This window comes from Rhinoderma darwinii, chromosome 3 (genome assembly GCF_050947455.1).
Source record: "Rhinoderma darwinii isolate aRhiDar2 chromosome 3, aRhiDar2.hap1, whole genome shotgun sequence".
Classification (NCBI taxonomy): Eukaryota; Metazoa; Chordata; class Amphibia; order Anura; family Rhinodermatidae; genus Rhinoderma; species Rhinoderma darwinii.
Window position 1 is genome coordinate 405,946,129 of NC_134689.1, and position 16,914 is coordinate 405,963,042.

The window sequence follows — 16,914 nt, forward strand, 5'->3', positions numbered from 1 at the left end:
AGATACCCAGGTTATACCAGCATGCTCTATATCACTATATACAAGAAGATGTATAACTTATACCAGCTGTACATATATAATTATATACAGGAGATACCCAGGTTATACCAGCATTCTCCATCTCACTATATACAAGAAGATGTATAACCTATACCAGCTATACATATATAATTATATACAGAAGATACCCAGGTTATACCAGCATGCTCTATATCACTATATACAAGAAGATGTTTAACTTATACCAGCTGTACATATATAATTATATACAGAAGATACCCAGGTTATACCAGCACGCTCCATATCACTATATACAAGAAGATGTATAACTTATACCAGCTGTACATATATAATTATATACAGGAGATACCCAGGTTATACCAGCATGCTCCATATCACTATGTACAAGAAGATGTATAACCTCTACCAGCTATACATATATAATTATATACAGAAGATACCCAGGTTATACCAGCATGCTCCATATCACTATATACAAGGGGATGTATAACTTATACCAGCTGTACATATATAATTATATACAGAAGATACCCAGGTTATACCAGCATGCTCCATATCACTATATACAAGAAGATGTATAACTTATACCAGCTGTACATATATAATTATATACAGAAGATACCCAGGTTATACCAGCATGCTCTATATCACTATATATAAGAAGATGTATAACTTATACCAGCTGTACATATATAATTATATACAGAAGATACCCAGGTTATACCAGCATGCTCCATATCACTATATACAAGAAGATGTATAACTTATACTAGCTGTACATATATAATTATATACAGAAGATGCCCAGGTTATACCAGCATGCTCCATATCACTATATACAAGAAGATGTATAACTTATACCAGCTGTACACTGGCGTAGCTATAGCGGTCGCAATTGCGACCGGGCCCCGAAGCCAGGGGGGCCCACGGCCCCCCGCACCACATCAATAAAAAGTTACTATAGTAACTCGGGCCGCGGGCCCCTGTTACTATAGTAACATACTTTACTTACCTTCCTGGTTCCGGATGGCAGCGGAGGTCCTGAGGTCAGGCGCTGTGCGCAGCGCATGACGTCACAGCGCTATGCGCCGCGCACAGCATCGAGACGACAGAACTCCCGCCGCGGCCGAAGAGGAAGGTAAGGTTTGCCCTGACTGGCGGGGACCGACTCCCGGGACCCGCCAATCAGCTGTTTTGAAGGGGCCGCAGCACTCGTACGAGAGCTGCTCCCCTTCATTCCGGTCACACTGTGAATCCGTGTTGGCGATTCACAGTGTGGGCGAGTAGTGAAATGAAGGGGCCGCAGCTCTCGTACGAGTGCTGCGGCCCCTTCAAAACAGCTGATTTGCGGGTCCCGGGCGACACATCAGCTATTGATGGCCTATCCTGTGGATAGGCCATCAATGTTTAGGGACTGCACAACCCCTAAGCCTACGATGTAGCAGGCTTAGGGGGCCCATGAGACAGGATCACAGATTGTGTGATCCTGTCTGCTGGGCCCTGTATCTAAGCCAATCACATGGTAGGCTTAGATACATGGCCCATGTGTGATCTTGTCTGGTGGGCCCTGTATCTAAGCCAATCACATGGTAGGCTTAGATACATGGCCCATGCGTGATCCTGTCTGCTGGGCCCTGTATCTAAGCCAATCACATGGTAGGCTTAGATACATGGCCCATGTGTGATCCTGCCTGCTGGGCCCTGTATCTAAGCCTACCACACTAGGTTTAGATACAGGGCCCCAGCACACAGTAATCTTATACTGTATAAGATTACTGTCTGTTGGACCCTGTATCTAAGCCTACCTTGTGGTAGGCTTAGATACAGGGTCCCACAGACAGTATCACACATGGGCCCTGTATCTAAGCCTAACACGTTACTAATCATTTTTTGTGTGTTTTCTTACAGGTTCGGTCGTTGGACTACGTCGGATTCCAGGACTACTTCGATGACAGCTTTTTCTTTATTATCAATAAAATGGTTAATGAGGGCTGTGTGTTTTTTATTTTTTATTTCAATAAAATATTTTTTCTATGTCTGTGTTTTTTTTTTAAACTATATTACTACCGCCTTAATAATGGCCGCCGGCTGATTGACAGCATCCATTGCTAAGGCGGGGCTTAGTGTTAGCCGATGCAGAGGCTAACACTAACCCCCTTTATTACCCCGGTACCCACCGCCACCAGGGGTGCTGGGAAGAGCCGGGTACGATCCAGTACTTGACCATCTGTAGTGATGGTCGGCCACTGGGGTGGCCGCAGGCTGGTATTATCAGGAGGGGAAAGGCCAAAAACAGTGGCCCTTCCTACCCTGGTGATGCTAGGCTGCTGCTGCTTTATTGTATCTGGCTGGTTATGAAAAATGGGGGGGACCCCACGTCATTTAGAAAAAAAAAAAAAAATTGGGAAAGAACGATGTGGGGTCCCCCCCAATTTTCATAACCAGCCAGATACAACACAGCAGCAGCAGGCAGCATTACCAGGGTGGGAAGGGCCACGGTTTTTGGCCTTCCCCAGCCTAATACTACCAGCCTGCGGCCACCCCGGTGCCTGCCCGTCACTACAGATGGTCGGGTACTGGTTCGTACCCGGCTCTTCCCAGCACCCCTGGTGGCGGTGGGTACCGGGGTAATAATGGGGGTTAGTGTAGCCTCTGCACCGGCTAACATTAAGCCTCGCCTTAGTAATGGAGTTTGTCAATCAGCCGGCGGCCATTACTAAGGCGGTGATAATAAAGTTTATAAAGATACAAGCACATAGAAAAAATATTTTATTGAAATAAAAAAACACAACCCTCATTAACCATTTTATTGAGAATAAAAAAAACGCCGTCATTGAAGTCCTCGTATCCGAAGTCCAACAACCGAACCTGTAAAAAAACACAAACACACAAAAATAAACAGTAACACATAAAGAAGCAAAATTATTATTCTTACCTGTCCTGGGTCCAGCGCTGGAGCCGCAATGTCAGCGAGCTGAGCCCTGTATCTAATCCAATCATGTGTGATACTGTCTGCTGAGCTGTGTATCGAATCCAATCATGTGTGATACTGTCTGCTGAGCTGTGTATCTAATCCAATCATGTGTGATACTGTCTGCTGAGCCACTGTATCTAATCCAATCATGTGTGATACTGTCTGCTGAGCTGTGTATCTAATCCTATCATGTGTGATACTGTCTGCTGAGCTGTGTATCGAATCCAATCATGTGTGATACTGTCTGCTGAGCTGTGTATCTAATCCAATCATGTGTGATACTGTCTGCTGGGCCCTGTATCTAATCATATCTTGTGTGATACTGTCTGCTGAGCTGTGTATCTAATCCTATCATGTGTGGTACTGTCTCTGAGCCACTGTATCTAATCCTATCATGTGTGATACTGTCTGCTGAGCTGTGTATCTAATCCTATCATGTGTGATACTGTCTGCTCAGCCACTGTATCTAATCCTATCATGTGTGATACAGTCTGCTGTGCCACTGTATCTAATCCTATCATGTGTGATACTGCCTTCTAAGCCACTGTATCTAATCCTATCATGTGTGATACTGTCTGCTGGGCCCTATATCTAATCCTATCATGTGTGATACTGTCTGCTGAGCCACTGTATCTAATCCTATCATGTGTGATACTGCCTTCTGAGCCACTGTATCTAATCCTATCCTGTGTGATACTGTCTGCTGAGCCACTGTATCTAATCCTATCCATAGTTTATAGGGTCATAGTGCTATAGATATGCTATGCTGTCTCATATACACACTTTTTTTTGGGCGGACACATATGTATTGGGGCTATTTCCCCTGACATTTTAAGCCCTGAGGGTATGTTCACACGGCAGCGTCTGTTCAGGAGAAAACAGCACCGTAATTTCAGCCGTAATGGCATGTGCAGGCGTCTTTCGCTGCGTCCATTACGGACGTAATTGGAGCTGTTTTTCTATGGAGTCCATGGAAAACGGCTCCATTTACGTCTGAAGAAATGACAGGCACTTCTTTGACGCGGGCGTCTTTTTTACGCGCCGCCTTTTGACAGCGGCGCGTAAAAAAAAATGACCGTCGGCACAGAACATCGTAAGACCCATTCTAATGAATGGGCAGATGTTTGCCAACGCTTTTGAGCCGCATTTTCGGACGTAATTCAATGCTAAAACGCCCGAATTACGTCCGTAAATAGGGTGTGTGAACCCAGCCTTAGTGACGCCCCCGGCTGCTAGTGCTGCATTGTTGGGTTACTTAGGAGACCCAGCGATGCAGCTGAAAGCTGCGGACCGTCGGCCATGAGAAGTTTGCGGGGGGGGGGAAGGGCCAGTAAGAATTCTTGCATCGGGGCCCATGAGCCTTTAGCTACGCCCCTGCAGCTGTACATATATAATTATATAAAGGAGATACCCAGGTTATACCAGCATGCTCCATATCACTATATACAAGAAGATGTATAACTTATACCAGCTGTACATATATAATTATATACAGAAGATACCCAGGTTATACCAGCATGCTCCATATCACCATATACAAGAAGATGTATAACTTATACCAGCTGTACATATATAATTATATACAGAAGACACCCAGGTTATACCAGCATGCTCCATATCACTATATACAAGAAGATGTATAACTTATACCAGCTATACATATATAATTATATACAGAAGATACCCAGGTTATACCAGCATGCTCCATATCACTATATACAAGAAGATGTATAACTTATACCAGCTGTACATATATAATTATATACAGAAGACACCCAGGTTATACCAGCATGCTCCATATCACTATATACAAGAAGATGTATAACTTATACCAGCTGTACATATATAATTATATACAGAAGATACCCAGGTTATACCAGCACGCTCCATATCACTATATACAAGATGTATAACTTATACCCGCTGTACACATATAATTATATACAGAAGACACCCAGGTTATACCAGCATGCTCCATATCACTATATACAAGAAGATGTATAACTTATACCAGCTGTACATATATAATTATATACCAGAAGATACCCAGGTTATACCAGCATGCTCCATATCACTATATACAAGAAGTTGTATAACTTATACCAGCTGTATATATATATAATTATATACAGAAGACACCCAGGTTATACCAGCATGCTCCATATCACTATATACAAGAAGATATATAACTTATACCAGCTGTACATATATAATTATATACAGAAGATACCCAGGTTATACCAGCATGCTCCATATCACTATATACAAGATGATGTATAACTTATACCAGCTGTACATATATAATTATATACAGAAGATACCTAGGTTATACCAGCATGCTGCATATCACTATATACAAGTAGATGTATAACTTATACCAGCTGTACATATATAATTATATACAAAAGATACCCAGGTTATATCAGCATGCTCCATATCACTATATACAAGATGATGTATAACTTATACCAGCTGTACATATATAATTATATACAGAAGATACCCAGGTTATACCAGCATCCTCCATATCACCATATACAAGAATATGTATAACTTATACCAGCTGTATATATATATAATTATATACAGAAGATACCCAGGTTATACCAGCATGCTCCATATCACTATATACAAGAATATGTATAACTTATACCAGCTGTACATATATCATTATATACAGAAGATACCCAGGTTATACCAGCATGCTCCATATCACTATATACAAGAAGATGTATAACTTACACCAGCTCTACATATATAATTATATACAGAAGATACCCAGGTTATAACAGCATGCTCCATATCACTATATATATAAGAAGATGTATAACTTATACCAGCTGTACATATATAATTATATACAGAAGATACCCAGGTTATACCAGCATGCTCTATATCACTATATACAAGAAGATGTATAACTTATACCAGCTGTACATATATAATTATATACAGAAGATACCCAGGTTATACCAGCACGCTCCATATCACTATATACAAGAAGATGTATAACTTATACCAGCTGTACATATATAATTATATACAGGAGATACCCAGGTTATACCAGCATTCTCCATCTCACTATATACAAGAAGGTGTATAACCTCTACCAGCTGTACATATATAATTATATACAGAAGATACCCAGGTTATACCAGCACACTCCATATCACTATATACAAGAAGATGTATAACTTATACCAGCTGTACATATATAATTATATACAGAAGATACCCAGGTTATACCAGCATGCTCCATATCACTATATACAAGAAGATGTATAACTTATACCAGCTATACATATATAATTATATACAGAAGATACCCAGGTTATACCAGCATGCTCCATATCACTATATACAAGAAGATGTATAACTTATACCAGCTGTACATATATAATTATATACAGAAGATGCCCAGGTAATACCAATATGCTCCTATATCACTATATACAAGAAGATGTATAACTTATACCAGCTGTACATATATAATTATATACAGAAGACACCCAGGTTATACCAGCATGCTCCATATCACTATATACAAGAAGATGTATAACTTATACCAGCTGTACATATATAATTATATACAGAAGATACCCAGGTTATACCAGCATGCTCCATATCACTATATACAAGATGATGTATAACTTATACCAGCTGTACATATATAATTATATACAGAAGATACCCAGGATATACCAACATGCTCCATATCACTATATACAAGATGATGTATAACTTATACCAGCTGTACATATATAATTATATACAGAAGATACCCAGGATATACCAACATGCTCCATATCACTATATACAAGATGATGTATAACTTATACCAGCTGTACATATATAATTATATACAGAAGATACCCAGGATATACCAACATGCTCCATATCACTATATACAAGAAGATGTGTAACTTATACCAGCTGTACATATATAATTATATACAGAAGATACCCAGGTTATACCAGCATGCTCCATATCACTATATACAAGATGATGTATAACTTATACCAGCTGTACATATATAATTATATACAGAAGATACCCAGGTTATACCAGCATCCTCCATATCACCATATACAAGAATATGTATAACTTATACCAGCTGTACATATATAATTATATACAGAAGATACCCAGGTTATACCAGCATGCTCCATATTACTATATACAAGAATATGTATAACTTATACCAGCTGTACATATATCATTATATACAGAAGATACCCAGGTCATACCAGCATGCTCCATATCACTATACACAAGAAGATGTATAATTTATACCAGCTGTACATATATAATTATATACAGAAGATACCCAGGTTATACCAGCATGCTCCATATCACTATATACAAGAAGATGTATAACTTACACCAGCTCTACATATATAATTATATACAGAAGATACCCAGGTTATAACAGCATGATCCATATCACTATATATATAAGAAGATGTATAACTTATACCAGCTATACATATATAATTATATACAGAAGATACCCAGGTTATAACAGCATGATCCATATCACTATATACAAGGAGATGTATAACTTATACCAGCTGAACATATATAATTATAAACAGAAAATGTCCAGGTTATACCAGCATGCTCAATATCACTATATAAAATAATTTGTATAACTTATATTACCTGTACATATATAATTAAATACCAGAAGATACCGAGTTGTATTACCCGGCTTGCCCTTCGCTCCCCGCCACCCGCCCCATACAATTACCTGCTTTCGGTGTCTTCTCCCTTCTGGCTGGCACTGAAGCTCTTCTCCAAGTTCAGCATCTGGGGGCCACCCACGCCAACAACGCTACACTCTGGGTTCTAGTTATTCCACACTGTGCTATTTGCCTTTCAAATTTGGTTCACCCAAATGTTTCCTGTGTACTTCTGCTGTATCATTTATTGTATTGCCTGTGTTTGACCTCTACCTTTACCTTTGACTATATTTGCCTGAGGCCTGCCCTGACCTCTAGCTACTGACCTGTGACGAATCTTGCTGCCTGCCCTGACCTTCTGCTATACCTGACTGTTTAATTTATTTGAGCTTGCATTTCTCCTGTTGCGTTAAAGTGGTTAACCGGGGACCAAAAATTGCTTTGCATTCATATTTTTATGTAAAAAGAAGTCACTTACTAATATACTTTAATTAAAAAATTGGTACTAAATGGTGCCGTTCAACCCCAGTGAATTGTTCCTGGAAGTCCTGGAGCTTTTCTAATATTGATGACGCACGTGACTGAGGGTTTGCTTCATGTGCTGTTTGTGTCGGCGTGTTATCAATGGCATGACCGCAAGGGGCTGTCACTCTGCCTATTGCTGGAGTCCCCAAGCAGAGCATCAGCCAGCGCTTTGCTCGGGACTCCAGCACTGCTCCTGACATTTGGTCAAAGACTTCAGGGGTTTCCTATAGCTGGAGTTCCCGAGCAGAGAATCAGCTGATGCTCTGCTTGGGGACTCCAGCATTGCTGCCAACGTCACGGTCACTGTCCATATATGGACCAGGACGTCGGCAGCAGTACAGGAGTCCCCAGGCAGAGCATAAGCTGATGCTCTGTTCGGGAACTTAAGCTATAGGTGTCTGCGACCGCGGCCGTTATAGTACCCCCCCTTATGCCCCCTCTTCTTGGGCCCAGTGCGAGAGAGGAATCTCTTAATGAGGGCAGGGGCATTGAGGTTCTCTTCTGGCTCCCAGGACCTCTCCTCAGAACCAAAACCCTCGCCAGTCCACCAAATAAAAACTCCTTCCTCTTACCCTCTTGCAGTCCAGGATCTCCTTCACCTCAAACACATCAGATGAACCACTGAGAGCAATTGCAGGACTGGGAGTCTTACTGTAGTGGTTCAGGACAACCGTTTTCAGGAGGGACACATGAAAGGTGTTGGGGATTCTGAGGGTAGGAGGCAGCCAAAGCTTGTAGGAAACAGGGTTTATCTGTTGTAGTATCTCAGATTGGCTGCTAGCAGAATAGAGGACCAGGTCTGTTGCCAGATTTGCAGAAAGTCCCCAAATGCAGAGTCAGCAGCGGGTACCTGAGATGTAGCGGACACAGGAAGGGAGACTCTAGGATGTTGACTGTACAAAATGTAGAATGGTGTGGAATTGGTGGACTCACTTGTGTGATTGTTGTATGAGAACTCGGCCCATGGAAGAAGCTGTAAACAGTCATCATGCTGCATGGAGATGAAGTGGCGGAGATAATTCTTCATGATCTGGTTAATCAATGATCTACTTGACCATTGGACTGTGGGTGATAAACTGAGTAAAAGTCCAATCTCACATCCAGGAGTTTACAGAGAGCTCTCCAGAATTCCAAGCTGAACTGAACCCCCCGATCAGACACGATGTGAAGGGGCAAGCCATGCAAACAAAAGATGTGCTGGATAAAGAGATTTGCCAGTCGAGGAGCAGAAGGAAGACCGGTCAGCGGGATAAAATTTGCCATCTTCAAGAACCGGTCCACCACCACCATGTCAGTGTTGCATCCTGCTGAGGGAGGTAGGTCTGTGACAAGGTCCATCGCATTGTGCTGCCAGGGGGCATTGGGTACAGGCAGAGGTTGGAGCAGGCCGGCAGGCTTGGTGTGAGCAACCTTGTTAGAAGCACACACAGTGCAGGAAGAGACAAAGTCCACAACTTTTTTGTGTAGCGTGGGCCACCGGAAATGACGAGTAATCAGGTCTCGTGTCTTACGAACACCAGCGTGCCCAGCCAGTTTGGAGATGTGTCCCCTGTGGAGAATTCTTCTCCTGTCTGCTAACTGAACAAAAGTTCTCCCTGGAGGGATGTCTCTAACTTGCAAAGAATTGGCAGTGACAATGAAGGACGGGTCTATGATACTTTGAAGGGACTCCACCGTGTCATCCGTCTCAAATGACCTGGACAGGGCATCGGCCCTTACATTCTTGTCAGCGGGACGGTAGTGGAGCACAAAATGGAAACGGATGAAGAACAGCGACCACCTGGCTTGACAGGGTTTAGTCGTTGAGCAGACTGGAGATAGGTGAGGTTCTTGTGGTCAATGTATATCAATATGGGGTGAACTGTGCCCTCTAGCAGATGTCTCCACTCCTCCAGAGCTAATTTTATGGTCAGTAACTCCCAATCCCCAATAGAGTAGTTGTGCTCTGCAGAGGAAAAAAGTCTTGAATAATAGCCACATGCTACTGCCTTTCCTTTGGACCTCCTCTGGAACTGAAGTGAACCTGCACCAACAGAAGAAGTGTCCACCTCTAATGAGAACTGCCAAGACACGTCAAGATGATGGAGGATCGAGGCTGAAGTGAAGGCTTTCTTGAGGCTATTAAATGCAGATTCTGCCTCTCGAGTCCACACCTTGGCATTCACACCATTCTTGGTAAGGGTAAAGATGGGAGCCATCAGTGATGAGAAGTTTGGTATAAACAGCTGGTAGAAGTTGGCGAAACCCAAAAAATGCTGTATGGACCACAGGCCCTAAGGACGTGACCATTCCAGGACGGACTTTACCTTCTCAGGGTCCATCTTGAGACCTTGATCCGAGATGATGTAGCCCAGGAATTGCAGAGAATTTTTTTCAAAAACGCAATTCCCCAGCTTATCATACAGACGATTCCCCCATAATCGCAGTAGAATTTGACGAACATGCCTCCGATGAGTCGTCGGATCTGGAGGGAAAATCAAAATATCATCGAAATAGACTACAACACAGACATAGAGGAGATCTCGGAAGATATCATTGTCAAATCCCTGGAAGATCGCGGGAGCGTTACACAGACCAAAGGGCATCACCAGGTATTCGTAGTGCCCGCCTCGGGTGTTGAATGCCGTCTTCCACTCGTCACCTTGACGGATTCGGATCAAATTGTAAGCCCCAAGCAAGTCTAGTTTCGAAAAAATATCGTGGCTCCTCGTATATGGTCAAACAGTTCGGATATTAGTGGCAACGGGTATTTGTTCTTGAACGTGATCTGGTTGATACCACGGTAGTCAATGCAGGGTTGAACAGATCCGTCTTTCTTTTTAACAAAGAAGAACCCGGCCTCGGCCGGGGAGGAAGACTTTCGTATGAAACCTCTTTATCCCAAAAGTCTCATCACTGACGGCTCCCATCTCTACCCTTACCAATACCAAGAATCTGCATTTAATAGCCTCAAGAGTGCTTTTACCTCACCTCAATCCTTCATCATCCTGACATGTCGCGACAGTTCTTGTTGGAGGTGGACGTTTCCTCTTTTTGTGCAGGTGCACTTCTGTTCCAGAGAAGCCCCAAAAGAAAGGCAGTGGTGTGTGGCGAATATTCAAGACTTTTTTCCTCCACTGAGCGCAACCACTCCATTGTGGATCAGGAGTTATTGGCCATCAAATTGGCTCTGAAGAAGTGGAGACATCTGCTAGTGGGCGCAGCTCATCCCATACTGATATACACCGACCACAAGAACCTCACCGATCTCCAGTTGGCTCAACGGGTAAATCTCCGCCAAGCCAGGTGGTCGCTGTTCTTCACCCGTTTTCAATTTGTGCTCCATTACCATCCTGCTGTTAAAAATTTGAGGGCTGGTGCCCTATCCAGGCCGTTTGAAACAGAGGACATTGTGGAGTCCCTGCAATCTATCATAGACCCATCCTGCATGATTACGGCTAATCCTCTGCAAGTTAGAGACATCTCTCCGGGGAGGAATTTTGTACGGTTGGCAGACAGGAGGAGAGTCCTTCGCTGGGGATACTGCTCCAAACTGGCTGGACACGCGGGTGTTTGTAAGACTCGAGACCTGATAACTCGTCATTTCTGGTGGCCCACGCTGCCCATGGATGTTGTGGACTTTGTCTATTCCTGCACTGTGTGCTTCTAATAAGGTTGCTCACTCCAAGCCTGCCAGCCTGCTCCAACATCTGCCTGTACCCAATGCCCCCGGACAGCATATTGCAATGGACTTTTTATCACTGACCTTCCTCCCTCAGTGGGATACAATATGGTCTGGGTGGTGGTGGATCGGTTCTCCAAGATGGCTCATTTTGTTCCACTGACTGGCCTACCTTCTGCTCCTCAACTGGCTAGTCTCTTCATTCAGCACATCTTCTGCTTGCATGGCTTGCCATTTGACATCGTATCCGATCGGGGGCTTCAGTTCACCTCAAAATTCTGGAGAGCCCTCTCTAAACTCCTGGATGTGAAATTGGTCTTTTCCTCTGTCTACCATCCCCATTCCAATGGTTAAGTCGAGAGGATTAACCTGATCATGGAGAATTATCTCCGCCACTTCATCTCCATGAAGCATGATGACTGGGTACTGCTTCTTCCATGGGCCAAGTTCTCATACAACAATCACACAAGTGAGTCCACCACTTCCACACCATTCTACATTGTGTACGGTCAACATCCTAGAATCCCTCTTCCTGTGTCGGTTACATCCCAGGTACCTGCTACTGACTCTGCATTTGGGGACTTTCTGCAAATCTGGCAACAGACCCAGTCCTCTATTCTGCTAGCAGTTGATTTCATGAAGCGAAAAGCGGATATAAAAAAAGAGAGCCACCTCAGTATCTTCCAGGTACCAAAGTCTGGCTGTCCTCATGGAATATCCGTCTGAAGGTGCCTTCATACAAGTTTGTTCCCAGGTTCCTCGGGCCCTTTGAGATACTACAACAGATAAACCCGTCTCCTATAAGCTTCAGCTGCCTCTTACCCTCAGAATCCCCAACTCCTTTCATGTGTCCCTCCTGAAAACGGTTGTTCTGAACCACTACAGTAAGACTCCCAGTCCTGCAATTGCTCCCAGTGGTTCATCTGATGTGTTTGAGGTGACGGAGATCCTGGACTGCAAGAGGGTAAGAGGAAGGACTTTCTATTTGGTGGACTGGAGATGGTTTGGTCCGGAGGAGAGGTCCTGAGAACCAGAAGGGTACCTTAATGCCCCTACCCTCATTAAGAAATTTCTCTCTTTCTCTGGCCCCAAAAAGAGGGGGTATAAGAGGAGGGATACTGTAGCGTCCACGGCCGCAGACTGCCATTCCTACTCACCCCTCGGCGGCCACGGCCATGGATCCGTGAGTGCTGGCCGGCATCTCCTTCCTGGGAGACGCCAGCATTCACTTCCTCTCTGCTCGGCTGTGTCCCGTAGGGTGCGTGCGCACGCTCGTGCCTGGTCTTAAAAGGGCCAGTGCGTACACATGAACTTTATTACAAATCAGTCCCAATCTCTCTGGACTATTAAAGGGGCCCTCCACTTTCACTCCCTGCCTGAGCGTTGTTAGTAATTCCCATGTTAGTCTGTTAAATGGTCCCTCTGTGTTATCCTGTTCCCAAGTGTTCCCGTGCCCTGCTACCTGTTCCTGTATCCTGTGCTGTCTTGGTTCCTGAGTTCTGTCTAGTGTTGGAGTCATGTCCTGCTGCACCTACTGTAATCCGCCACATCTGGCGCAACCGGCTGCACCTGCTGTCACTTGCAATGTCTAGCGCAACCTGCTGCACCTACTATAATCTGCCACATCTGCCGCAACCTGCCACATCCAGTCTCATCCCTGCTAAGGCCTCTGCCACTGTCTGGACTATTCAGGTACCCTTGTGCTGGACTTTGTATTGATTGGGTGCTCTGTTGTTTGGCCAGCTGCCTCCCCGCTACGGCAGACCGTGGCACTCTGTGGGTATCGACCTAGGCTTCCCCTGAAGTGAAGTACAAATCCCTGTATAGGAGTTGAAGGGTAAATACTAGGGGTTCCCTTAGACTCCGGCACCCCGCTTTAGCCCTACGTCAAATGCCTTGCTGAGTTTACTCCAACTGTCTCCTGGCTCTGTGACAGATTATACCACAGACTCCATGACAGTTTGCTCAGGCTATGGACCTCGCTGACGTAACCTTGCCTGAAGTTTCTGAATTTGCTTAAAAACTATCAAGGCAATGTGTCCGCCAGGATCGACTGCTCTAACTGTTACAGAATGTCTTGTCTCAACTAAATGCCATATCCGCTCCTGCGTCACCTGTGGCACCTTCATCACCAACTCGAGCTGCAGCCTTAAGTCCTAAATAGCATCTGCTTCTCCCCACGCTATGAAGGCAACTCCAAGTCCTGTAGGAGGTTCCTGAATCTATGTATGATCTGTTTTGAGGTGATGGCGCATCAATTTGCTTCAAACTGGGCTAAGGTCATCTACATCTAGCCTCTACTGTCTGATGAGGCACTGGCCAATCCAATCATGACCAATATTCAAGCCGATTTTGCAACTTTTAAAAAGGTGTTTGAATAACCTGGTAGGGCATCATTTGCGGCTTCGCCACTTCTCAAGCTCTGTCAGGGCATCTCTACTGGCAATATGCAATCCAGTTTCGCACCTTAGACACAGAACTACAATGAAACAATGAAGCTATTGTTGCTACTTTCTTGGACGGTCTGGTTGGCAGCATCAAGGATGAATTGGCAGATTGGACAATTTAATATCCTTGGCCAATCGTATTAATATTCGGTTCCGTGAAAGACTACGTGAAATGCATCGTGCCCATCAAGTACCCTGACTGTCACTCGCCTTTGAGAGACCTCTTCTAGCCCATGCAAGTGGAGAGAATTAAGCTCTCTGCTGAAGAATGTTTAAACCCCTTCCCGACATTTGACGTATCCAAAGTCGGGTAGGTGAAGTATGGAACGGGCTCACTGAGTGAACCCGCTCCATACGATGCCGGTGTCGGCTGTATGTTACAGCCGACACTTCAGAGTAACAAGCGGCATCGTGCTTGAGCGTGATCTAGCTAGTTTAACTCGTTAAATGCCATGGTCAATAGCGACTGCAGCGTTTAAATCGTTAGAAAGATGGGGCAACACCCTCTAACGGCGCCATGACACAGCGGCCAGCCGCTATCAGCACCACTAGTGCTCGTCTATGCAGTTTTCCAGCACTGCTCAGTGCCTGATGAAGGTCGCTTAGACCGAAACGTCGCACTCTGCCACTGGCATTAAAAACAAAAACAAAATAAAAATACCTTTGTTCAAAATTGGTGTGCCGGATACTCTTTTATACTCTAACAGCTCATCGCACCCCCCGCAATGCAATCGCGGGGTGGCGATGGTTGCTATGGCAGCCTGGGGGCCTAATGAAGGCACCCAGGTCCGCCATCTTTGTGCTCCTATTAGCCCTTATTCACACGACAGGGTTTCCCGGCCGTTCATAAAACGTCCGTCACCCGACCGCAGTAGGAACAGTACACCCCTAATGGGGCTATTAACACGACCGATTTTTTTGACGGGCCGTGAAACCCGGCCGTCAAAAAATGGGACATGTCCTATTTTCGGCCGTTCACCCGAAGTCTATGGGGCCGGGTAATACACGGCCATCACTGGAATGTGTCCCTAGTGACGGCCGTGTCTACCGTCGCTCGCTCTCTCCTCACAGCGCAGAGTGCATGTGAGGAGGAGGAGTTTATGCCATTCGGACGAAGCGCTGTATGCTGCAGGTAAGTTTCTACAATGTGGGGGTGCCCTTATACAGGGGTACTGTGTGGCAGGGCCGGGGTGTACAGCAGGTGGAAGGGGGCGCTGCGCTGGCTCCCTTCCCCTGCTTGTTTTAAAAGCGCCCTGGCCTGGCGACACCTCCCATGGCCGATGGCGCCGTGTAGCGACACCACTATAGCAGAGCAGGGAGGTATCTCCCTGCTCTGCTATGTGCTAGCCCCACTTTAGCTCCCTGAAGGAGTGGAATCTCCATGTGTTCGGGGATTCCGCTCCTGGACAGAGCGCTTGATGTCTCTGTCCATATATGGACAGTGACATCAGGGGCAACTCCTGAAGCAGAATCCCCGAACACTCTGTGACTGGGGATTCCACACCAGGAGAAGCCAGTAACGTTCAGTGTCCATAAATGGAAACAGACGACAGGGGCTTTTCCTGAAGCGGAATCACCGGCCACATGGGGATTCCACTTCAGGAGTTGCCCCTGATTTCACTGTCCAGACATGCCCGGCCTGGGACGGAATCGGAACGGATGCAAAACGGATGCAAACCGGCCAAGAAAAACAGATTTTATCGGCCGACACTCTGACCCTTTCGGGACCCTGTCGTGTGAATAAGGCCTCCGGCAGGGCTTAATAGAAACCTGTCAGAATCACGATATACTGCAATACATTAGTATTGCAGTATATAGTGCAAGCGATCTAATGATCGCTGGTTGAAGTCCCCTAGGGGGACTAATAAAAAAAGTAAAAATGTGTAAAATAAAAAGTTATTTTTTTATGTTAACAAAAAATAAAAAAAATGAAAGTTCAAAAAAAAAAACCTTTTCCCATTTTCCCCCTAGAGCATAGTAAAAAAAATAAAAAATAAACATAATTGGTATCGCCGCATGCATAAAAGTCTGAATTATTACAATATATCATTATTTTACCCGCACGGTGAACGCCGTAAAAAAAAAAAAAATGCAAACACCTGAATAGCTCTTTTTTGGTCAATTCATCTCCCAGTAAAAATGAAATCAAAAGTGATCAAAACATCGCATGTACCCCAAAATGGTATCCTTAAAAACTAAAGCTTATCTCGCAAAAAAATAAGCCCTCATATCACTTAATTGACAGAAAAATAAAGACGTTATGGGTCTCGGAATTTGGCGACAAAATAAATTTTATTTTTTACACTCAGGTTTTTACTAATAATCGTAATCGTATTGACCCGCAGAATAAAGTTAACATGTTGTTTTAATTGGAGAGTGAATTCCGTAAGAACGAAGCGCAAAAAACAATGGTGGAATCGCAGTTTTTTCATATTCTACCCCACAAATATTTTTTTTCCCGTTTCCTATTACATTATATGGCACAATAAATGGTGCTACGAAAAACTACAACCCATCCCGCAAAAATCAAGCCCTCATAGGACTATATAAATGGAAAAATAAAAAAGTTATGGCTTTTGGTAGGTGGGGAGGAAAAAAACGAA